Source organism: Monodon monoceros, unplaced genomic scaffold (assembly GCF_005190385.1).
Source record: "Monodon monoceros isolate NGI ecotype Baffin Bay Population unplaced genomic scaffold, NGI_Narwhal_1 Super_Scaffold_6, whole genome shotgun sequence".
NCBI lineage: Eukaryota > Metazoa > Chordata > Mammalia > Artiodactyla > Monodontidae > Monodon > Monodon monoceros.
In genome coordinates this window covers 88,076,480-88,102,998 of record NW_021703783.1, presented here as the reverse complement: position 1 = coordinate 88,102,998, position 26,519 = coordinate 88,076,480, and positions in this window count along the sequence as shown.

The following is a 26,519-nucleotide window of genomic DNA, read 5'->3' as shown; positions in this document are numbered from 1 at the left end:
GCTATTGTAAATAGTGCTGCAATGAACATTGTGGTACATGACTCTTTTTGAATTATGGTTTTCTCAGGGTATATGCCCAGTAGTGGCATTCCTGGGTTGTATGGTAGTTCTATTTTTAGTTTTTTAAGGAACCTCCATACTGTTCTCCATAGTGGCTGTATCAATTTACATTCCCACCAACAGTGCAAGAGGGTTCCCTTTTCTCCACACCCTCTCCAGAATTTATTGTTTGTAGATTTTTTGATGATGGCCATTCTGACCGGCAGAGCACAGAATCTTGGTTGATGACACAAATTCTTCTTCCTCTGTCCTCTCTTCTCTGGTGCCAGTTTATGAGCACCCAAACAGATACAGGAAAAGGTTGGCTTGCCTCTCGTCATGGGGACTGATCGCAAAAGAGAAAGGCCTCCCTGCCATTGTTCCCCTGTGAGCACATTTCACCATCAGATACAGGCAGGGCAGAAGATAACCAAGAGAGGGCTTGGGCTCGAAGGGAGCTCACCGTCAAGTCCCTGGAGTTTTGCAGAAAATTGATGGTGTGTGTATTTTGTTACAAACACCATGTGAGCACGTTTTGGGGGAAAAATAAATGATCAATCAGTAAATATCTATTAAGTGCCTATCATGCATTCCAGACCATGAGTGGAGCTGATAGATTATAACAGTTTATTTAGGGCGAGCATTTCTTTGTTTATCTACCTGGCTGTGATGGGAATCGGGCCTGGCAATGGCTATGTCACTGATACAAGAAATGTCCACAAAAGTTGGGGCTGTAGGAGTAACAGGAATTAGTGTGCGTTAAGAAGAAGGACCTGGTCTGTGTAGAAGCGGGAATGTGTCCCCTCAAAGTCCATTGCCTGAGGGGACCAAAGGAAGCATGTCCAGTGGGGTGACCAGCTGTAAGAGCAGCGTGAAGCCTTGAGGCCTGACTCTGGAAGTAGCTACACTTTACCCACATAGTTGAGGTCCATGGATTTTTTGCTGTCTGAAGTCACCCAGAAATTCCCACTTCCTGTTAGGAGCACGATACTTAATGACGCCACACACTAAATGGAAGCTGTGTGTGTGCCATGGTGTGTTCTCTTAATTAAAATTTTAATATGTTTGTGGTAAGAGGGCTTGGGGTCATCCAAGGAAAAGGAACTAAATGCATTCAAAGTGCTTAATACAATGCCAGGTATGTGGGAAATGCCCAATAAATGACAGCCATTATTACTAAGAGGACCCTGCGTGGTCCCGTTGTCTGAATCTAACTCGCTGGGAGAACTCACTGTCAGTGACACAAAGAGAGGCGTGCATTGTGGGGTGTAACTGACCCCTCATCTCTATCCCACATAGGTCTTGAGAGTAAAGGCTGAGTTTTCCTCTCCTCTGGGTCTCCAGCTCCTAGTTCTCTGCCTGGCAAACAGCAGGCCCAGAATAAGTGACAGTCTTATGGTGGCCAGAAACCACCATGGCCCCCAGCAGTGCAGGATGAGCCCATTTTCCAACAGAGCAGGACATCTGGTTACAACTAGTTGTGTGACATTGGAAAAGACGTAGCTCTTGCCTTGGCCTTAAAGGTTTTCATCTGAGAAATGGGATTTTTTTTTTTTTTGTGGTACGCGGGCCTCTCACCGTTGTGGCCTCTCCCGTTGCGGAGCACAGGCTCTGGACGCGCAGGCTCAGCGGCCATGGCTCACGGGCCCAGCTGCTCCGCGGCGTGTGGGATCTTCCCAGACTGGGGCACGAACCCGTGTCCCCAGCATCGGCAGGCGGACTCTCAACCACTGCGCCACCAGGGAAGCCCCCTGGCTTTTTTTTTTAAAGTCACCCAGTTTGTGGTAATTTGCTCCAGAAGCCATAGGACATTAATATCCAACCCCAAAGGCATATAGAAAGAGGCACTTATGTCAGGAATGAAGCAAAGCCGTGATTTTTCAAATTCCATTTAATTTTTCTGAATTAAGACCCCTCAGCTACTTTCTGGCTGCAGCTTTCTGCCCAGTCTACTCGGGGCACGAGCACTTGATAACTGACCTTGTGGAACATTCAAACACAGGTGGCTTTGCTGCCTGCTTCCCCTGAAAGGACAGAATTGCCGCTGTCCCTTTCCTGCCACGGCCCGGGCAGTGAGGACTAGCGGGAAGACAGCCGCCTGGCTGGTTCCGCACCCACAGACTTCCTCAGCTCTGTGGAGCTATCAGAGGAGGTGGCCTTTCACATCCAGACAGCATTTTTAAGGCAGTCCAGATCACAAGGGTGGCCTTCAGAGAGCTGCCATGGCAGGCAGAAGCTCTGGACGATGATCCTCCAGGACTCTGCAGGTAGCACGTGAGGGATCAGAGACTTATACTTTGGTGCCAGAGGTTATGCCCTTCTGCTCATGCTTCTGTCCTCCAGAGGTCGTGTCTTTGGGTGTTGCCTTCCTTCCAGAGTGGGGTGGAATGAGAGCGAGCTGTAGACTCAGAGAAGCCCGATCCTCATTCAACACCGGCCCTTCCCAGCCATCACCCTTAATCCTCCAGAGACTTTGTGTCTTCATCCACGACGTGCAGGCGATGACAGCCAGCCTGCAGGGCCCTTGATGATTAAGTATGTGCTGAAATCACTGCAGCTAATTTTACTGAATGTTTATTATGTGCCAGGGATGATGCTATAAGCCCTGGACAAGTATTATCTAGTAATTCTTATCCAGCTACTGAGATAGGTGTGGCTATGATTTCCACTTATTACAAGAGGAAACAAGGTCTTTAAAAAATGAAGTAACTTGCTCCACATTATGGAACCAGTGTGGGAGCAAAGCTGGACTCAGGCACAGGACTGTCTTTAGTAAAATCTGTGCTTGACCCTCCCAGCTGTGACGTGAGTAAATCCGTTGCATTGTTCTGGTTGCATTTGTTCCAGTTTTAAGAATACTGTTTTCTTTCCAGGGGTCTCTGAAGTATCCTTTTTTTTTTTTCCTTTTTGTATTAGAGCAGGCCAGGGGTGGCAAATTATGGCCCACAGGCCTCATCTGGCTCACCACCACCTGTTTTTGTAAACAAAGTGTTGTTGGAACATAGCCACGCCCGTTCATTTACATAGAGCCTGGCTGTTTTTGCATTGCAATAGTTGAGTCGAGGAGTTGCAACAGAGACCATCTGCGCTGCAAAACTGAAAATATTTTCTATCTGGCACTTTACAGAAAAACATGAGCCCTGGGGTAGGGGAGAGAGCATGAGCTGCGGGAAGAACTGGTTTCGAATCCTGGCTCTCACCGTTTCCTAGCCCGGATAAACCCCCTGGCCCTCACTTTCCTCCTGTGGGAAGCAGGCAGGCTGACAGCGGTCCCCGAGGGTCGGTTGATGATGCCTAGCAGAGTGTCTGAACAGAGGAGGGGTAGCCCCCTCCCGTGTCCCCTCCTCCACCTCTCCCTGTGACCCCTGTGACAAATCTAACCAGGGGCATTTCTGGGCAGCCTCCCCAGCCTTCCTGGAAGGAGGCTTCTTCGCTCTCTCTGTTACTGGGTGGTCTGCGGGCTTCCCCACCCAAACTCTGCCCTGGCTTGTGCAAGACTTCTCTTCACACTAAACAGGTCTGCCTCTTCTGGTAGGCTTTCCAGCCTCTGAGAGGGCCAGGACCCTCTTCCAATGGAGAATTGGATCAGTCCTGTCCGGTCCCGACATCCTTCCACCAAGCTGTGCAGAAATCTGGCATCCTCACGGCAAGCAGCCTTTAGATTCTTTGAAATATCCCGCGGCTTGGCCCCTGTTTTCCTTGACTCCCTGCCAAACCCATTACACGTGTCGGAGCAGCAAGGGACTGGAAGAATTACGATTTCCATTTGGCTTCTGCGGCCACTTAGTCTAATTTGCAACTGGCTTTGAAATATAGCAATTGCTGTTTTTGTTGTTGGGATTTGGAGGCTGTTTCAAGTTCTGTCTCTTTTCTCCTGTTTTTCTCTTAGCTCTTTCTCTTTCCAGGATGAGGGTGGGGCAGGAGACCTCACAAGTGACGAAACTCAAGCTTAGCTGCCACCATCAGAGCCCACACTCTTACATGGACTCATTTGCTCCAGCACAGGGCTGCATCACAAGGCGAAGCGTGATCATGAGGTTGGAACGAATCAGAACATATGGGATGATTTTACCATTAGCTACAATTCCGGACTTGGGATGGGGCGTGCTGGTGTGGGCGTGTAGTTTAAGCAGGATTGTATTACCCGCGTGGGGTTACATCCACGATCCCTGAGTCCCTTCTCTCCAGGGTTGCCTCCTTCTCCTATTCGCATCCTTCACCCTGCAGCCCCTGCCAGCCCTCCTGGGGGGGAGATCGTGGCCACAGGAATGGATGAAAGTTCACAGAAACAAGGACTGGTCTTGCCAAAGAAAGTTCCCAGCACCTCCTTGTTGACAAATCCAAATAAGACTCTTCTATCCTTTTCTGCTTGACTTCTTGGCAGGTGTGACACTACTGACCATGCCCCTTTGACCTCAAATGAGTTCTGGGACTTTGGCCTCTCTTGCTTTTCTTCCTTCTCAGGACCCTTCTTCCTCCATCCATTTTTGCAGGTTTATTTGTACAAGTTTAGAAGCAACCTCATTGCTAGACAAGGTTAGGAAGTTTTGGGAATCAAAATAGAGTAACTACCATACTACTTCCCTGATACTTGCCCAGCTGCCCTGTCCCCCTCCCCTTTCTCTACCTCCTTTTTCTTCTTCTTTCTCTCCCTTTCTTTGTACAGACTTTTTTTTTTTTTTGGTCACACCACACAGCATGTGGGATCTTAGTTCTCCGACCGGGGATTGAACCCTCGTCCTCTGCAGCAGAAGCACAGAGTCTTAACCACTAGACCGCCAGGGAAGTCCCTCTCCATCTCTTAAATGAGACAGTTGGCCTGCAACAGGGCTGTTGAGATGGTGCAGGCAACAATCATACTCTAAGTGCCCTCGGCGTGGCCCTAGAAGTCCACACAAAGAGGTGGCCTTCGACTCTGTCCTCCTCAGAGAGCAGCGTACGCCCTTGAAATATGTAAGGTGAAGAGGCCGGGGACGTGTTTCCCTGGCAGAGCCATGAGGGTGTCTTGACTGAAGTAGAAATGGTTATGAAAGCCTGATTTGTGAGCACAAGACCATGAAGCACTGCCTCTCTTCTGACAGGTGTCAGGTGAATTTCCTCCAGGCAGATATGCTTTGGATGGGATGACACAGGTTAGGTTGCCTTCAGCTGAGAATTGCTCATAATTAGATGACATGAAGGGCCTACGCTTAAGAAGACGAAAAACAACCTGGATTGGATTCAAGCATTTTTCTTTTGCATGCTTCTCAATGCACACCCATCTGAGAACTTAGGGATGCTCCCTGCTAGTACATTCCGTTTAGAAGTCAGTGCAAAGAAACATACTTACCGAGGACATCCTATGTGCAAGGGGCTGGCGTGGGGTGTGGGAAGGCAGAGTTTGGTGCGAAAGCCATATTCATGTGTAAGTAGATGGCTAAGTGGATTCCAGTGTTGTCTACATGGGAAGGTTTGTAATCAGGAGGATCTTGTGTTTCTCTCTCACATGATCTTTGAGTTGCTCCATCTGCATGGCCAACCCCCTAGCCCAAGATCCATCCTTTCCTTCCTGGACCACAGCAATCACCTCCTCACTCGTCTCTCCACATCCAGTCTTGCCTCTTTTCCATCCAGTCCCAACACAGCAAGCCACAAACAGCTTTTAAAGACAAATCATTCAATGGCAGTCTTTTGCACTAAGCCCTTGACCAGCACCTTGTAGCCTGGATCCCCCACCTGTGTATAAGGGATCTTAGCTCTTCTCTTGACCTTGCTGTCGAGTCCAGCTACTTTGGCCTTTACAGCCACGCTCCTCCCTGGCTCAGGGGTCCCGCTCACATACTCTTCCCTCTTCCTGGAACTCCTACCCAACCTTTGGCTCTCTACTCGACCACACCTCCTCCGGGGAAGCCTTCCCTGCCCTTCCAAAGCAGGTCAGCCTCCTTTCTGTAAGCCCTCACTTTCTCAAACTCTGCCTTTATAGTGTGTGTGAAGATTATTTATTGACTAAGGAATGTGTGATTGGTGGTTTGACTGTTTTATTCACTGCTGCGTCCTTAGAGCCTATCACAGGGTCATGCACATTGTAGACCTTTGATGTATTTTAATTGACTATATGAATAAATGGAGAGGTTAAATCAGGTGAACAAATCATATTGCGCCTACCTGTTGATCTCTATCACTCTCTCCTTTCAAATCCTTGGGCTGGTATGTCATAGCCTGGTAATAACAGTGACAGCGACTATATATAGCACTTACTGAATTTTTTAGATTTCATAAAATACCTTCACCTGCATTCCCTAACTTGATGTTTACAACGTGCCTGTGACTGTAGTACCACTTTACAGATGGGAAAACTGACCTTCGGTGGGATGTAGGTATTTGGCAGAAGCTGTGCTAGCTCTGCTGCTTATTAGCTGATCTTGGACCAGTCAGGAAAACTCTCTAAGCCTCAGTTCCTTCAAGGGAAAGTCAAGTTCTCCCCACTGAGCCTGCCCACAGCAGCTCTGCCTACCCACACCGTGGTGTGTTTCATACTGTATTTTAATTTTTTAAAAATTCTCTCCTGCACCAGACCCCAAGCACACTGGGGGTAAGGATTGTGTTTTATTCACAAGCACAGTGCCCAGCACAGAGTAGCCCTATCTTAGTCCCTTCAGGCTGCTATAACAGAATACCATAAACTGGGTGGCTTGTAAACAACAGACGTTTAATTTTCACAGTTCTGGAGGCTGGAAGTCCAAGATCAAGGCGCCGGCAGACCTGGTGTCTATAGTGAGTCCAGCTTCCTGGTTCATAGACAGCTGTCCTCTTGCTGTGCCCTCACAGGGTGGAAGGGGGGAGGGAGCTCCGTGGAGTCCCTTTTATTAAGTCACTGATCTCATTTATGGGGGTTCCACTCCTACTACCCAATCACCCCCCAAAGGCCCCACCTCCTCATACTATCACATTGGAGTTAGGATTTCAACAAATGGACTTTGGAGGGGTGGGGAGGGGGACACAAGCATTCAGTCCATAGCAGTCCTCAAAATGTCTGCTGAGTGAAAATCTAATGAGACAGCGCATGGGGGAGATCTCCCAAATCATGATACGAACGTGGTGACCATGGCATCATTGCCCAGAGTGGGAAAAGACCACGGGCTTTGGATGAAAGTCTGTAGCCCCTCTTGGCTGTAGCCAGGGTTGCTCCGAGGGTTAAATCTCGTTGCTGGGCACACGGGAGGGACTCCTGGTGCAGACACATCATTTAAAATTGCTGCTTGCACTTATCTTGCAAGTTCCGGCGACATAGCGTATGTCTCTTATGATTTGTATGGAGATTTCTAGGTCGCTGAATCTTTAAGGATCACTCAGAATTGAGTGGGGCTGAGTCTGCCTTTTAAGCCTATGATTGCAAACTTAAGTCTTTACCTCATTCTCCTGTTTGGGTTTTCTCTTGATTTTTCGTTGTGTGTGTCTGTTAGTTTTCACTTCCCACAAGTTACCTGATTAACCCGCCATGTTTCCTCACCCAAGAAGAGGACAGTGATAAGAGAGCTGGTGACAGGCCCCTATTTTTGTGATTCTACTTTTTATTTTTTTCATGTACCTCCTGGTAAATACTCTATTCAAGCTGAAGAATGTTAATTTTTTTCTATCAATCATTTATCTGTCAACATCTTTCTCCATTCCCTTGCACTTGATTGAAATGACCCTCTGAGGCCATTTTCTTCTCTTAGGCAGCCGTGCGGTGTGTGTGTGTGTGTGTATGTGTGTGTGTGCGTGTGTGCGTGTGCATTTGTGCAGGTTTCAGAGGGTCAAGGGTGATTTTGGTGCATGACATACGCAAGAATCAAGTAACTGTCAGGCTCTTAGTACTTTTTAAAGTCTAATTTCAGTTGGTTTATGTGCCGGGTGGCATTTGTTTACACAGCTCTGGTTATATATGGCACATGGTGAAAGTGGGCAAAGAAATGAATTTACAGCCTGGAATGAGTCAAATAAGTCACAGTAACAGCATCTCCCTAACAGCCCCATTAAGGGCGCTCACAGATTTGAGCTCACGGCTTTGCAGCCGTGTGCTCAAAACGGGTTCCTGGGCCTTAAAAAGCCCAAGCTTCTAGGGAAGCACTTTTCATGTCACACAAGCCCTCCCTTACGTGGACCCCATCTCTCAGGCCACCCGCAGTGCGTGCCATTTTAAAACTCCTAAATCAGATGGGTGACAAGTATGAACTGATCACTCATGTGGGAGGAAATACAAATAGGAATTAAATGCATGGAAAATGTTCAGCCTCACTGATTGTCAGAAGAAAATATGAAGGTTCCATTGTATCTCTATTATATAATAAAAAATGGTAGTCATCCGGACCACCAGTGCTGGCTGGGTGGTTGTATTAATGCTATACTTATAGACTGTGGATGGCAGTGCAAATTAGTAAAACATTTTTGCCGGGCAATTTGGCAACACACAGCCAGAACTATATGATGCTTCGTACCTGTTGGCCCAGCATTTTTCCTCATCTGTGTGGAAAATGAAGAAATAATTCAATGAAAGAGGAAAAATACCCAGTGTGCCTGAAACCCTTACAGGCAGCATTAGCTATAGCATGTAAAATTAGAAATGACCTCCGAGAGTGGGAGAATAATTACGTTTACTTAATCATTGTACAGTCACTCACTGGAATATTATATAGTTATTAAAAAGTGATTATAAAGACCACAGAAACAATAAAAACGTGTCCAACATAGTGCTGAGAGGAAAAAGAGGCTAAAAATCTAATCCGTGATTACAAAGTAAAGCATGTAACCGCATATGACAAAACTAGAGAGTAGAACTCAAAATGAGAATCTTTGGGAAAAGATGATTGTATAAATATGTTTTCTGTGTGTATGTGTGTGCGTGTGTGTGTATAAAATAACATATTTTCTTTAAAAAAAAATCTTGATGTTAAAAATACTGGTGGAGGTCAGGGAAAGGCAGTATTCCATATCTATTAAGTTATTTTGGAATTAAACATGTCATGAAATCTTAGCTGTGGTGTACCCTTGAGCAAATTATTAGACTTCTCCGAGTCTCAGCGTCTGCATCATTAAAGTGGGAATAAAAAAATACAGCTTGTGTTTTTGGACTATGGTGGGGATTAAATGAGGCAATACGTGTAAAGAACTTACTACAGTACTTGACATAGCTAACTCTCAATGATTGCTATTATTATTACGTCTATCTATCTATCTATTTATCTAATCTGATCATAGTTTTAAAAGACATAGTTGTTGACTATCCTATATCCATTTACCACAAACCGTTAGTCAAAGCCATCATGGTACCCCCTTCCTCTTGCCAGTGATTGATCCAGGCATTGGCATGAGAGCTAACCCTAAATAATGATACTCGGGGGGAGAAACACAAAAAGAATGGATCTGTTTTCTTTCTCTGGGCATTGCCAAGTTTCGATGTAAGACATGGAACAATGGTGGCCTTGATCTTCTGAGGATGAACCCAATACCAGGAATGGCAAAGCAGAGGGACAGAAAGAATCTGGGTCCTCACTGACGTTATTGAGTCTTTGGATCAACAACACACATGTCCACCCTACCTCACTTCTTCCAGATAGATGAGAGAATAACTTTTAGAAATGTTTTAGTCAGTTTGAATAAAGGCATTCAGTTACTTGCAAATAAAACATCCTAATATAATTAGGATACAATGGTTACCTTTCTTTGGGAGGCCTGAACTTTATTGGTCAGAAAATGGTTTATATGACACCTGGCTGCTCTGATGTCTTCCCTTCCCTGAGCTCTAGACCTCCCTATATACTGTGGACTTGATAGCTCTTCTTGGACATCCAAAAAGACACAGCCCAAACTCTACGTCTCCAAAACTGGGCTCATGATTTCTGTGTGTGCTGGTGTGTGGGCACGCATGTGTATGTACATTCACACACACATGTACACACACCCACACCCCTCCCATTGTTCCTTGTCTCAGGAAACAGCAGCTCTACCCAGCTGTATAACTCAGATCTCATCCTTGACACTTCCCTCTCCTTCTCTCCCCATATTCAATCTTTTGGCAAATCTTATTGATTTCACTTTTTAAATATTTTTGAATCTATCCACTTCTCCTAGTTTCCACCATCGCTACCCTGGTCCAGGCTATTATAATCTCTCACTTGACGTGTAACAGTAGCTTCATGTCGGGATGCTCCTCATTGAAAGTTGTTTTTCTCTAATCTATTCTCTATTTAGGCTATAGATCTATATATCTATATCTAGATCTGATACACATCCCATTATGTCACCTTTTCGTTTAAAACCTTTCAGCGTCTTCCATTTGCTCTTGGAATAAAGGCACAACTATTTCACATAGGCTGAGGGACCCTACATGGTATGACTTCCTTTCTTCCAAATGTTCACCCACCATTGTTTTCCAGTCCTGGATTTCTCTCATTTCTTCCCTGTATGCCATGTTCCTGCCATCAGAAGACTTTTTGCATATTCTTTCTACAGGGAAAAAAAAAAATCTTTCTTCATTTTATGTCAAGCTAATTGTATTGATTTTTTAGATCTTGACTCAACTGTCACTTCTTTGGGGAAGAGTTCCAAGACCAGGTCAAATCTTCCTGTCAAACACACTCGTGTATCTCCCAAGTGGGCATAAGGGCCACTGAAATTTTGCATTGATTTTTGTGACTGTTTGATCAACGTCTGTTTCTTCTCCAGTAGACTGTAATTTTTATTGCCCACCATTCTCTCCCCAAAGCAGGGATTGAACAGATATTTGTTGGGTGACTGATGAATGAATGGATATTGCCCTAGTTCATCCCCTTTATATTACATGAGCTACAGCCATAGCCCCATAAAATGGTTTTGTCTCTCCAGTTGTGCATACAGCTTCCAGAATTAACTCTGAATCATAAATCTGATTGTTGTTATTTCTGTGCATGAAAATTTCCAGTGGTTCTCCACTGCATTAAGAACAAAACATGTTATATTCCTGACTTCAGTTTTCAATTTTATCTCCTAATTCTACGCTTTCCACTGCCCTCTGCATTTGTTCTCTCACATACAGTCACACCCAACTGCTTGCTGTTCCCTGACACTTTTGCTTTTCCTAGCCTTGTCCATGCTGTTCCTTCCGGCCAGAGCCCCATTCAGCCATTGCCTCCTTTCAAAAGTGAACCCGTCCTTCTAAATTCAGAGTAAATGCATTCTGCTTAAAGTTTTCTGTCATTCCTCTGATTCATCTTAATCTCCCCTTTCTCAGTGGTCTCATAATCTACAAGATACTGGGCACAGAATGATCCCAAACTGTAGTATGCCTTAACCACTACACCCAGGGATATCTTGCATGTGTTATTGGGAAGAGCCACGTGAGTCATGTCTCCACACCATAAAGACTCCATTTTCAACTTCAATCCTTTGTTAGGGTTGTTGTTCACAAATATTTGCTACTCCTCCCTGGGAGCCTCAGTCAGTGTAGCACCCTGGAGTTTGGGGTGACAGAGGAGAGAGGAAGGAGAAAGTTTCTCAAAAGAGGGGAGATGAATGCCCTTGGATGTATACGTGTGTTATATGTGAGGTCAATGGGGTTCTACTGTCCAGCTCTTGGAATTATGACCTGGGCAATCTCTCTTTGGGGCAGGTGGGAGAGGGAGAGTTGTGCATGGCAGTGTGGAGCCATTCGCACTCAAATACCCCTCTGCTAGCTGCAGTCCCGAGCTGCATGTCCTTGCCACCACAATCCTTGGGTCCCTTCCCAAATTCAATTTCCATAGATCCCCTTTAGGCTTAAAGGAAGGAATTCTTCTTGCCCTTGACACAGAGTTTCCTTTTAAAACACGTTTATCTAAGGTGTTTTAAATGCATCGATGTAAGAAAAAAATAAGTAAATGGTTGGTTCAGACTGGTAGTAAGCAGATAACTGAGGTCTGGGAAGCAGGGAGAAGCCCTCCACAGCTGCCTGCAGAGAATTCTGAATGTCAGCCATCAAGCCAGCACCCACAAGGCCACCTGGCCAGGAAGCCTTTGAAAGAAAATTAAAGCAACTACCTGTCATTTTGCTGTTCACTCCTTCTTAATGGTTCTTGAGTTGTTGACTTTTTTTTCCCCTTAAAAATAAGTGGAAAATGTCCTGAACTGACAGATAAGACTTGATGTCCTCCTGGGAATTTACTATACGAACAGGCACTGGTTGGAGTCTTCGAAAGATAGAACAGAGGCAACATTTGAAAACAGGGAAGTAAAAATACTGCTGACAATGAAATTGGAAAAAAGCTAGCCAACAAAGCAACTCCTTCACTTCCCCAGACCTTCTCCTTTTCATGGCAGGAAAACTTGTGGCAAATCATACCACTGTCTTTTTAAATTAGACTTTTTGATCTTTGTTAGAAAAAAATAATCCTGCAGCTCTCCACTGTAGAATGAAATGTGTTGGACAAAACCTTTCTGCTTAAAGCAGAGAGAGGAGTGCCCTTACTTATCTCTGGGGGGCCGTTTGTAGAGCCAGTGTAGGGCAGGTGAGGGGGACCGGCGAGGGTCTATAGCAAATTACAGTGTGTGGGACTGCTGTAGCCACCTAGATGTCTGGTTAAATAAGCGCTGTGCCGAAGTCTTTAATTGCTGTCTGGACCTGAAACAAAAGCTTCAGCCATCAATTTGGCAGTTATCCTACTACCCCGTGATGCCAAGCCTTCAATTACCCTGTCATTGTGTGCTGCCCACCAGATCATTAACTTCTGTGCCACGCTACTCTGCATAGCAGGTAAATTCCCAGTGATTCAATGCCAGTATTTCTCAGGTGAAACTTGAGTGCAGCTCTCATGGGGGGAGAGATATGTCCCTTTCTTATTAGAAACGATTACGATAGCTGCCTGTTTCCATCTTGGCTCTGTCACTGAATGTCCAGGGTTTTTGATTTGTATCATAACTGTAATTGACAGGTTTAACACCCACTTTGTCCACAAAATATAATGAGATGCTGTGGAAAGCTACTGAACATTTAGAAGCTGTGTTCCGATGCTAGGTTGTGGGCCTGTCGAGAGATCTAAAGTCTCTGGTATCTTTCTCACCCTTCACCCCTCTACTCTCCTTAAAGGAAAGAAGAGCTGGCAGAGACACCTCAAGCTCAAGGTCAACTTTTGGCGAGAAAGTATAGAAAGAAAGTCTTGTGATAAAGGGATTAAAACTTTGATCTCAGTATGGGGATGTTCCCTTTCTCCTCTTTTTCCTTCTCTCTCTCATTTCTCTCTCTTACTCTTTTCTCCCAAAGCAAGTACAGTATAATGGACCAGGGATTGCCCCCTTTGAATGCTTTTTCACCCAGAGAAACTCAAGATGGCCAAGGCAGCTGCTTTAGACATTCAGAGAAGCCAGGGTTATACTGGTAAATGTTTAACTGTGGCTCTCTGGAAACCAAAACAAAAAAAAAAATGTCCACATTTGTAGTGTTTGCCAATTTCTGTGGTGTAAATGTAATAGGGAAGAACAAATCTGACTCCATACTGGATTTGTCTCTTTTACTCTAACCTGTGTATTCTATTGCTTTTGCTACAAGTTAATCACTTAAGGGATGTTGCTTATAGCTTAAAGTATACATAATGGCCCATCTCTAGGAACCCTGCTTCCCATGCCTGAGCGTCACTCTGAAATACCTCACAGGAAACATCCTGACTAGGCCCACCTATGAATGGCTTCAGGAGTCTGGCTGGAACCAGGAAATATTTGCAACAACTTATTGCCTTTTTCACTTTACATCCCCACCTCCCCCTTCTTTGTTCTATAAAAGAAACTAGCATCCAAACCTGGGCAAGATGGTTCTTAGGGACACTAGTCCACCGTCTTCTCGGTCTGCTGGCTTTCTGAATAAAGTCGTTATTCCTTGCCCCAACACCTCCTCTCAATTTATTGGCCTGTCTTGCAGCAAGCGGTAAGAGCATGGACTCAGTAGCATAAATACTCCCTCCATGACCAGTTTCTAGCCATCAGTGTGAAGTGGCTGTACATGATATTGAGAAGAAAGGCATGCCTTATCTCCCATGAGCCAATAGGAGCCAGCTCTGTACACCCTGAGGCCAGCCCCCTTTCCCGTTCTTTCCCTGGCATGCTTTCCCTTAGGCCCATCTTTCCTATCCACTGGAGTGCACCCACAGGGAAAGGGGAAAGGAGATGGCTTGATCTGCTCTGGTCCTGGCCTTGGACCTGTAGCCTTGGGGCTTCCTGAAGGCTGGCTCAGCTCACCAGGACTGTCCACATAAGGCTTTGGGGTCAAAACCCCAGTGGTCATTTGCTTGGTGTTGTCTGCAGTACAGGTGGGTGATTGTGGTAGGACAGGGTTTGAGCTCAGGAGACAGGATCCCATCCCTATAAGGCCACTCACACAGGTGGGTTCTCAATAGGTGATGAACTTCAATCATAGTGCAATGATTATAGATAAGTTCTACTTCATTCACCTTTTTAAAACTGAAATACAGTTGCAGTACAATATTCTATAAGTTACAGGTGTACAGGTGCACAGTTTTTAACAGTTATACTCCATTTACAGTTATGACAAAATATTGGCTCTATTTCCCATACTGTACAATAAATAAATCCTTTTACTTCATTCCCTTTTACTAGAATATGAACTTTGGCTGCACAGTACTGCCATACAAAGGGACATTAAGAATATTCTCAGTGACAGCACAGGATTGCGGTGAGGCTGCTACTGTTTCGGCTGGGATAGAAGTAACAATGTAGGTGGTACATAGGGATTAGAGTCTCCTCCAAAGTGTAGTGACTCGGGCGCAGCTTGTCCCTATCAGGACAGCTCTGACCCTCACATACCTGGGGCCTGCTGGATGAGGCACTAAGCCAGTCTCTTCATTCAGACACCAGATACCTTGACAATGTGACTGGCTGCCTCAGGAAATGTCCAATTCCACGTCACGTATGGGCATGTTGCTGCTTCCTTCATGAGATGATGCCCTGGGAATCTCATTTAGATATACCTAGATTAAGAATTATAGTAAGGATATATACGTATTCTCATATATATAAGGACAGATATATACACACACACACACAAATGCATATATATATATATATATACATATATATACCCCTAGTTCTCCAAACATTTCCAGTTGTATTTCTTCTAAGCAAATGATAAGATTGCACTTCCAGAACACTTTGAAGTTGGGCAAGACCATGTGATTTGCCTTGGACAATGAAATGTGAAGGCTTTATTATTCCTTTTTCATTCTGCCACATTAGTTTCTCCTTTCCATGGCAACATGGAGGTGGCTCCATTAGCCTGGGTCCCTGAGTGACAGAAGCAAGGAGCAGAGACCCTAGATGACCCATAATAAACATGTAACATGAATCTGAAATAAACCTTTGTTTGTGGAGCCACTGAGATTTTTGAAATTGTTTGTTACTGCTGCATAACTTAGTTTACCCTGACTGATGCATTGAGAAAGATGGCAGGGTCCGAAAAGGGGTTGCTCTGACAGAGTGTCCTAACAACACAGAGATAGGAAACCCAGAAAAATCTGTCTTGATCTTTTACATTCAGTGATTTCATCCACTTATTTATGACCAATAAACGTCATAAAATCTGGCCAATCAGATTACTCTTTCCTTCTCCTGGGGGAGAAGTGAGTAAGGGGGGGATGCAGAGAAGTAGGCAGAGCAGGAAAACATTTCCTCTATCTTCCCTTTCCTGATAGGTCCCTTCCTAGGTCCTTTACTGTTCTCCCTCTAGCACACTCCTTGAGTGACGTAATTCTTGCCCTATGACTAGCCACCATCTCCATAGTTATGACTCACAAATCTCTGTACTTTTCACCTATACAGAACTCTCTCATGAGCTTTAAAATCAACTGCTTATTAATACCCACCACCTGTGAGTTCTATGGGCATCTAAAACGCAACATGTCTAGTAGGTCTGCGTCTTTATTCCTACTAAAGAATACAGGACTTGAGGATACAGGGAGGGGGAAGGGGAAGCTGGGACAAAGTGAGAGAGTGGCATGGACATATATACACTACCAAATGTAAAATAGATAGCTAGTGAGAAGCAGCCGCATAGCACAGGGAGATCAGCTCGATGCTTTGTGACCACCTAGAGGGGTGGGATAGGGAGGGTGGGAGGGAGGGAGACGCAAGAGGGAAGAGATATGGGGACATATGTACATGTATAACTGATTCACTTTGTTATAAAGCAGAAACTAACACACCATTGTAAAGCAATTATACTCCAATAAAGATGTTAAAAAATAAAATAAAATGCAACATGTCAAAAAATTAACTCATGTCTTTCTCTCCAAACTGGCTCTGTTTTCCCACGTTCCTCATTTCAGTGATAACACCCACTACCTGTCAACCAAGCACAAAGCACAGCAATTCCTCTTAACCTCATCTTCTCCTTTCATCTCCACATGCAATTAGTCACCACGTCCTGTGAATTCTCCCTCTGAAATGGCTTTATATTCTGTCCTCTCTCTCTTTCTATCTAGTTAAGGCTCTTATCACTTCTTGGCTGGATTATTACAATAATCTCTAAGAAATTTCCCTCCAGATAATCATCCACATAGTAGCCAGAGGGAGATTCTTAAAATGCAAATCAAATGTAGCCAATTCCTTACATAAAAATCTTCAGTGGCTCCCCCTCACCCTAATTATTAAGCATGACCAACAGTGTCACCCCCTGATTGTCACCTCCTGCCTGTCCGGCCTCATGCCTTTCCGATCCCTCTTCAGAATTACACCTTAGCCGTAATGAGCCGTTTCATGTGCCCCAAACATGTCATCTGTGTGAAGGTCAAGTCCTCTTTGTTGGAGCTTTTCCACATGCCGTAACCTCAAACTAAAACACTCTCCCTATATCTTCTTAAAATTAAAAAAATTAATTGTATTTTTACTTGCCATAGTAAGTAAATATTTTATTTTTTGGGAAAAGTTATATTTATTTGTATCAATGTGTATTATGTTAATAGTAGACTTGGAAATTAACCTTTTATCAGCTTTATTGAGGCATAATTGGCAAGATTGTAATATATTTAAAGTGTACGATGTGATGATTTGATATATGTATATATTGTGAAATTATTCCCATCAAGTTAATTAAAACATCAGTCACCTCACACATAGTTAACCTTTTCTTTTATGAGAAAGCTTAAGATCTACTCTCTTGTTAATTCAAGTATACAATACAGTATTGTTATTAACTATGGTTACCATGCTGTACATTAGACCCTGAGAGCTTATTCATCTTATTACTGAAATTCTATACCCCTTGACCAACATGTCCCCATTTCCACCCCCACCTCCAGCCCCTGGCAACCACCAGTCTACTGATTCCATACAGTATTTGTCTGGCTTATTTCACTGAGCGAAATGCCTTCTAGTTTGATCCATGTTGTTGCAAGTAACCATATTTCCTTCTTTGTAAAGGCTGATTAATATTCCATTTTATGGGGCTTCCCTGGTGGCGCCGTGGTTGAGAGTCCGCCTGCTAATGCAGGGGACATGGGTTCGTGCCCCGGTCTGGGAAGATCCCACACGCCGCGGAGCGGCTGGGCCCGTGAGCCATGGCCCGTGAGCCTGCGCGTCCAGAACCTGTGCTCCGCAACGGGAGAGGCCACAACAGTGAGAGGCCCGCGTACCGAAAAAAAAAAAAAAAAAAAAAATTCAATTTTATGAATATATATATATATATTCTTTATCCATTCATCTGTAGAAGGACGCTTTGGTTGTTTCTATTTCTTGGCTATTGTGAATAATACTGCAATGGACATGAGCATGCAGATATCTCTTCATGATAGCGATTTCATTTATTTTGGCATATACCCAGAAGTATGATTATTGGATCATATGGTAGTTCTATTCTAATTTTTTGAGGAACTTCCATGCTGTTTTCTATAACAGCTGTATCAGTTTACAATCTCATCAACACAAGGGTGCGCAAGGGTTCCAGTTTTTCCACATCCTCACCAAAATTTGTTATGTCTTGTCTTTCTGATAATAGACTTCCTAAAATGTATGAGGTGATATCTCACTATGGTTTTGATTTTCATGTCCTTGATGATTAGTGATGTTATTCTTTTCATGACTAGTTGGCCATTGTAATCTTTGGAAAAATGTTTATTCAGGTCCTTTATCCATTTTAAAATTATCTTTTTTCTTTGCTATTGAGTTGTAAGAGTTCCTTATATATTTTGCGTATTAAGCCATTATTGGGTATATGGCTTGGAAATATTTTCTCCCATTTTGTGGGTTGACTTTTCATTGTGTTGATTTGTTTCCTTGCTGTGCAGAAGACTTTTGTGTGGTGTAGGCCCACTTGTTTATTTTTGCTTTTGTTGCCTTTGCAACAGATTTTATATAATTAACTAGTGTGATCCTGTGTCATCATGATAGCTGACAGCAGAGGATGCTTTAGTCAACTTAATCTCAAAATTTTAAGTGCGAAATATCCAATTATACAAGATTGTAGATTGGGGTTGTCCAATAGAATTTTCTATAATAACAGGAATGTTCTATAATATACTGTGGCCCATATGACAACCACTTGTTTTCCAGGACAGCAGTCACTAGCCACGTGTGAGCACTGAACACATGAAGTGTGGCTAGTGTGCTGAGAAACTAAAATTTTAATTTTATCAAATTTTAATTAATTAATTTTTGTTTTTATTTCCATTTCTCTAGGAGTCAAAAAGGATCTTGCTGTGATTTATGTCATAGAGTGTTCTGCCTATGTTTTCCTCTAAGAGTTTTATAATGCCTGGCCTTACATTTAGGTCTTTAATCCATTTTGAGTTTATTTTTGTGTATGGTGTTAGGGAGTATTCTAATTTCATTCTTCTACATGTAGCTGTCCAGTTTTCCCAGCACCACTTATTGAAGAGGCTGTCTTTTCTCCATTGTATATTCTTGCTTCCTTTATCAAAAATAAGGTGACCATGTGTGTGTGGGTTTATCTCTCGGCTTTCTATCCTGTTCCATTGATCTATATTTCTGTTTTTGTGCCAGTACCATACTGTCTTGATTACTGTAGCTTTGTAGTATAGTTTGAAGTCAGGGAGCCTGATTCCTACAGCTCCATTTTTCTTTCTCAAGATTGCTTTGGACCTAATGAAACTTAAAAGCTTTTGCATAGCAAAGGAAAACATAAACAAGATGAAAAGACAACCCTCAGAATGGGAGAAAATATTTGCAAATGAAACAACTGACAAAGGATTAATCTCCAAAATTTACAAGCAGCTCACGCAGCTCAATATCTAAAAAAACAAACAACCCAATCCAAAATGGACAGAAGACCTAAATAGACATTTCTCCAAAGAAGATATACAGATGGCCAACAAACACATGAAAGGATGCTCAACTTCACTAACCATTAGAGAAATGTAAGCCAAAACTACAATGAGGTATCACCTCACACTGGTCAGAATGGCCATCATCAAAAAATCTACAAACAATAAATGCTGGAGAGGGTGTGGAGAAAAGGGAACCCTTTTGCACTGTTGGTGGGAATGTAAATTGATACAGCCACTATGGAGAACAGTATGGAGGTTCCTTAAAAAACTAAAAATAGAACTACCATATGACCCAGTAATCTCACTACTGGGCATATACCCTGAGAAAACCATAATTCAAAAAGCGTCATGTACCACAAAGTTCATTGCTGCTTTATTTACAATAGCCAGGACATGGAAGCAACCAAAGTGTCCATCAGCAGATGAATGGATAAAGAAGATGTGGCACATATATACAATGGAATATTACTCAGCCATGAAAAGAGATGAAATTGAGTTATTTGTAGTGAGGTGGATGGACTTAGAGACTGTCATACAGAGTGAAGTAAGTCAGAAAGAGAAAAACAAATACCTTGTGCTAACACGTATATATGGAATCTTAAAAAAAAAAAAAAAAGGTTCTGAAGAACCTAGGGGCAGGATGGGAATGAAGAAGCAGATGTAGAGAATGGACTTGAGGACACAGGGAGGGGGAAGGGTAAGAGTGGGGGAGGGGTAAGTGTGAGGGGAGGGGGAAGTGAAAGAGTGGCATGGACATATATACACTACCAAATGTAAAATAGATAGCTAATGGGAAGCAGCCACATAGCACAGGGAGATCAGCTTAGTGCTTTGTGACCACCTAGAGGGGTGTGATATGGAGGGTGGGAGGGAAACGCAAGAGGGTGTACATATGGGGATATATGTATAGCTGATTCACTTTGTTATACAGCAGAAACTAACACACCATTGTAAAGCAATTATACTCCAAAAAAGATGTTTAAAAAAATTAATTAGTTTAAATCCAAAATGAATTAGCCACATGTTTACTACTACTAGTGTCTACTGTACTGGAAAGAATAATATTTAAAAGCCCCTGTGTCCACTACCCAGATTTATCAAATATTTTTCATGTGTGTTTCAGACTTTTAAAAAAGAAACAAACATTATAGAAGCAGGTAAATTTCCCTATAAACACTATCTACATACTCCATCTCATTTGTATCCCTTCCTTACCACTTGTAACCATCCTTCTGAACATTCCATGCACATTTTTATACTTGTACTATATATGTATCCATAGGCAAGTTGTTGATGTGTTTTGCATGTTTTCAAAGTAGGTTTATATCACACTTTCCATATCTTTCTACAATTCATTTTTTTCCATATGCTCTTGGGATTCATCCATTTTGATGTAGGTTGTGCTAGTTCATTCCTCTTGCCTCCTGTATTCTATTCCAATAAATTAACCTATTCATTTATTGGAATAGAATTTATTTACCTGTTCTCCTTCAAAGGGATATTTAGGCTAATTTGAAATGTTCACATTTATAAATAGTGTTACAGGTAACAGTCTAGTACATGTTCCTGAGTGTGTGAGAGACCCTCTACATCTAGGAGTGGAGAAGTTGGTCACTGGGTATGTGCATCTTCAACTCTGGAAGATGCTGCCAAATTCTCCTCCAAAGGCTTGTTCCAACATGCTCTCCTGTCCCACCAGCAGTGCATGACTGGGGCTATTACTACATCTGGGAGTTTCTGGGAAAAATGTGTTAGCTGGACACTTCCAGATATCTGCCTCAGGGTATGCATGGGAGTTCTGCCTTTTATCCCAGTAACAAACTTGGTCCAACTCACTTTTGTATGAGAAACTGAAAGTAACCTATTGACCTTCCAGAGAGTCCGTATTCTTTTGTTACAATAAGAAATGCTCTCTTATTCATTGCTAAGACCCCTCCCACGCTTCCTCCCTTTTCTCCTTTCCTCTCTCTCTGATTCTCTCTTCCTTCCTATTCGCTAAAGCAACAAACACTCACAGAGGAATTTAAAGTGTAAACAGAAATAGAGCTGAAAGGCACAGCTGTTTTCTCAAGGAGCTCCCAGCTGGGTGCACACATAGGGCTAAATCCCTGTGCATACATAGGCTGCAGGAGGTGAAAGATGGAAGTATGGAATACATGGTAGCCTGAATATCAGGAAGGGCTTTCTCTCTCTCTTTTTTTTAATTTGGTGCTTTTATTTATTACACTTAATGTCAAATTTCACAGGTGTCACTTCTGACATTATTGAGAATGACTATCCTCACTGTTAATTTCATTTATTTTGTTCTCTGCCTTTTTCTTCTAATTCTATTGTAAAGTCCTTCCTTACTCTTAAAAATTGATCATCCAGCAAAGCCATTGTTCTAAATGGGACATCTTTCCTCTTAGTAGGAACTCTATTCATTCATTTTTTTCTATCGGAATTTTCTCTTTCACATCTTAATTCTTCTGTTTAATCACTATTTAGTTATATGTTCTTTTATATGTCAGTTCAGCCTGGTTCTTCTTTTTTTAAATATTTTTATTGAAGTAGAGTTGATTTACAATGTTGTGTTAATTTCTGCTGTACAGCAAAGTGACTCAGTTATACGCATATATATGTTCTTTTTAAATATTCTTTTCCATTATGGTTTATCACAGGATATTCAATATAGTTCCCTGTGCTATACATTAGGACCTTGTTGTTTATCTATTCTAAATGTAATAGTTTGCATCTACCAACCACAAATTCCCAGCCCATTCCTCTCCCTCTCCATCCACGTGGCAACCACAAGTCTGTTCTCTATGTCTATGAGTCTATTTCTGTTTTGTAGATAGGTTCATTTGTGCCATATTTTAGATTCCACATATAAGTGGTATCATGTGGTATTTGTCTTTCTCTTTCTGACTTACTTCACTTAGTATGATCATCTCTAGTTGCATCCGTGTTGCTGCAAATGGCATTATTTTGTTCTTTTTTAGGAAGGGCCTTCTCTTAAAACATCACATTAGAGCTGAATAAAACAGGGTTTGGGCAAAGACACAGGAAGGGGACATTTCCAGTAGAGGTTCAGAGGTAAAATAGAAAGCAGGATATCCTCCAAGTACATACCACCAGAGGACAGTTATCGACAGACCTAAGAGAAGAGGCAGGGGAGGTAGACAGGACCAGATGGTAAAGGCCCTTGTATGTCATGCTAAAGGGTGTATATTTCATCTTTAGGACAATGATGTACCATTAGTAGTTGGCATCTGTTGTTTTTGTCCACCATGCTTTCATTTCATTTCCTTCTTCTGATATCACTCCCCCCAGTCTATCCTTTGGCAGAACTGCCTTCCCAAATTCCATATGGTTCTGGGAAGCTAGCCAATCATAGCCTTCTTCCACCCATATGACCCAAGTCTGACCAATGCTAGTTCCCTGACTCCTTGATCCAAACGCAAGGGATATGTGATCTAAATGGACCAATCAGAGTCCTTCTCTAAAGTTCTAAATAAAGACAAGGAGGAGGAATATTTCTTTCGGGAAAAAGAGATAAAGATTTTATTTTTCGAATGATCATAGGACATAGAGATGGTGTTCATAGGTAGAGATGGTGTTCAATAGGATGTTGATTACCTGAGTTTGGAGAAACACTTTCCTGGGGATATGGATTTGGGGACTTTTTTTTTTTTTAAGATTTATTTATTATTTATTTATTTAATTTATTTTTGGCTGCATCGGGTCTTAGCTGCGGCACGTGAGATCTTTGTTGAGGCATGCGGGATCTTTCATTGCAGCACGGGCTCTTCGTTGTGGTGCATGGGCTTCTTTCTAGTTGTGGTGTGTGGGTTTTTTTCCCTTCTCTAGTTGAGGCGCGCAAGCTCAGTAATTGTGGCGCGCGGACTTAGTTGCCCCTGGCATGTGGGATCTTAGTTCCCTGACCAGGGATCGAACCCATGTCCCCTGCATTGCAAGGCGGATTCTTTACCACTGAACCACCAGGGAAGTCCCGGGGACTGTTTTCTGACTGCTCACTTTCATCCCCTACGTTCAACTCAAAAGTAAGTCCTTAAATATCTGCCTCCAAAATTTATCCTCATTCATTGATCATTCATTCACCAGATGTTTAGATATACAGGCAATACAACAGCGAGAAGGATAGGTCCTTGTTCTGATAGAGCTCACATTTTAGGGGGTGAGGACAGAAAATAATTAAAACACATTAACAAGACACTTTCAGTATTTATAAAGACAATAAAATAGAATGATATAAGAGAGTGATTGGTATTGGATTAAGTGAACGACACTAAGATTGGGTGGCTTTCTCTTTCTCTCTTTTTAAAAAAATTTTGTTTTCTAGATGAAGGGGTCAGGAGGTTAGGAAAAATGAGTAAAATGATCTTATTTACATGATACATTTTTTTCTGACTGTTGTGTTAAAATACAGTGTGTGTGTGGGGGGGGTGTCAAGGGTAGAATCAGGGAGAACCAGTTTGGAGGTTCTTGCAAGAATCGAGACAAGACAGTATGGTAGCTCTCTTTCTCTATTTTCATGTAAGATTTTTTTCTACCTCAGGGCCTTTGCATTTGACGCTCCATCTACTTGGAGCCCTTTGCTCCTAGATCTCCTTATGGCTGTCTCATTCTTTCCATTAACTCAGCTCAAATGCCATTTCCTCCGTGAGGGTTCCCAGACCACCCCATCTAGTCTAGCTATAACCGTAGTGTCCGTCTGTTTCATGAAATGCCCAAATAGGGACCTGGGTGTCTGTGAGCCTGGGAATGGGTGAACATCTTCAGAAAGGGGAGGAGTACTAATAGGAAATCCACTCCCAAACTCTTTTTCCAAGCTCCTGCCCATTTTGAACTGTGGAGGGCTGTTCCACAGCAGTGTTCTAGAATGTTCTTATTTAATATAAAGTCATCATAGATGAAAGACTAATAATACAGATGAAAATAAAATCTGGAAACCAAGAGGTAACCAGAGATGCAGGCAATCTCTTCAAAGACCCAAATGAAGATAACTGCCACAAAAGATCCCTCTCTCTCTTGCTCTGGATCTCAGTTATTTCACCATAAAATGACACTATTAGATCAGGAAGTGCTAGAGGACCTGCTGTTCTCTGAGCTCTGCCTGTATCGTGCCTGGTGTTTGAGGCACCAGGTCACTCCATAGAGTCCCAGAGTGCTTGGTGCCGGCAGAGCCCAGAGTCGACTGTTAGCTGGGAGAGTCCACTTCACATTCAGTGATTCTGGGGGCTTCCCCAGAGACTCCACAGCAAGTCTGGAGGAGAACAGGAAGGCCAAGGGAGCTCATGAAAAGCTCTTTGATCACTGGAGGGAGGATGAGAAGGAGAGGTGGACCCGGGAGTTATTATGCATTTGCAGCTACAAATTGCTTTTCAGGCTCAGAATTGGCTCTAAGGAGAGACCTATCAGGTACGACTGCTCCCCGCAACCACCTCCCGAGGTGTCACGTGAGGCTCTCCTAGGAACTCATGGAGAAGGCAGGGGAGGGGATTGCGAGATGCCTGCTGATGGGAGAGCAGGAAGTTAGCCTTAGCTGAGCCATTCTATGTATCCGAGGCTGCAGTGTGGTCTCTGTGTATCTAAAAGAGGCCAGAAACGAATGCCCCTTCGGTCTCCTTCTGCTGAATAAAGGTTCCTCCCACTCCCGGACTCCATCAGGAAGGAGTGTCATCTCTGCTTTTGTAGCAGCTACAGTCATAGGACTGGGTATACCTGGGGATGAGCCTGGGCATCTCTGGGGGCATTGAGTCACGGCTTTCTCCTCACCTGGCTGGGCCAGCCCAGGCTCACAGACAGGCTTCCTGCCTCAGTTTCCTAGGGGCAGTTGGAGCTCCGTCCTGACTCTCAGCCCCCTGACTCCTTTATCTACCTCTTAACAGTCCCTTGGGGTCCTGTCCCTGTTGCTGGAACTGTTCTGATGACTAACACATGGACCACAGACATGACACACCACCTGGAGTATCACACCCTCATGGGATCAGACCTGTTAGACTAGATTGTTGAGCCCCTGCAGATATGGTGTATTAGACCACAGGGTGCCATGCCCCACCGCTACGTAGACTCATCTTCTTACCTGCATAACCTTCAGCCGAGTCCTCCCAATCTGTGCAAGTCAGAGACGTGAGAGCCAATCTGTGCTAGGCACTAGTGCCATAATGCTGAAGAAAACAAGATTCTCAGCCCCAGTGGGTCACAGCCTCATGCAGGACTGATGCATTCACAGTTGACCAGAGTGTGACTTGAAGCAAAGTAGAGGAGATGAAAACAAGATTGTTCAGAGAAGGTTGTTCAGAGAAGGTAGAAAGCAGAAAGTGGTCAGTTCTGGTCAGGGGGGTAGCAAGAGCCCTCCCCCCCCACCAGCCATCCTCTCCTACCTGTCTTCCTTCCCCTCACCTTGATCCAGGTGTGCCGCCTTCCAGCTGTTCCCTGAACTCGCCCATCCTTCCTTTCATTCAGGTCTCCACTCAAATGTCAACCTTCTCAGGAGAGAAGTCTCCCCTCACCACCCTGCCTTCCCTCTACCCCATCACTTCCTATCACCATACACTTCTTATTCTTCTTTAGAGCACTTATCACCACTTGACATAATTTGGGTGTTTATTTGTCTGTTTGCTTATTTTCTGTCTCTTCCAGTTAGAAGGTGAGCTCCATCAGGGTAGGGATTTAATATTGTCCACTCCTGAATCCCCAGTACCTCAAAGGTCATTGGGAATGTAGCACATGCTAAATTGATACCTATTAAATGAATGGGTGGATGGTACAGAGGGTTTCCCGCAGATGGTACATCCTGGGCTGACCATGAGGGATGGGTGGGATTGAACTGGGTTGGCCTTCCAGGAGGAAGCATTAGTATAGGCAAAAGCAAGAAGCTGACAAAGTGCAGGAGAAATAGAGCCGGTGGGGAATTAGGATGATCGAAAGAGGAAGGGATGAGAGTTAGTAGCTAGAAAGGGGAAAAGTGGATGTTGGTTTGTGTAAGCAAACTCTCACTTCAGCCTGTGACTGTGTTGGATACCCACCCAGCCACCCCTCATGCTTCCTCTCCATTCTGAACACCGCATACCCGTAGAAGCTCAGCCGAAGTCCACCCCTCTCATGAACTATCAACCATGTGCTTTGTAATCTCATAAATTTCGGTTAGAGTCTTGCCTTTGCTACTTACTAGCTATATGCCCTTGCAGGGTCCCTCCTCAGAGTCCCTGTGTCTTATAA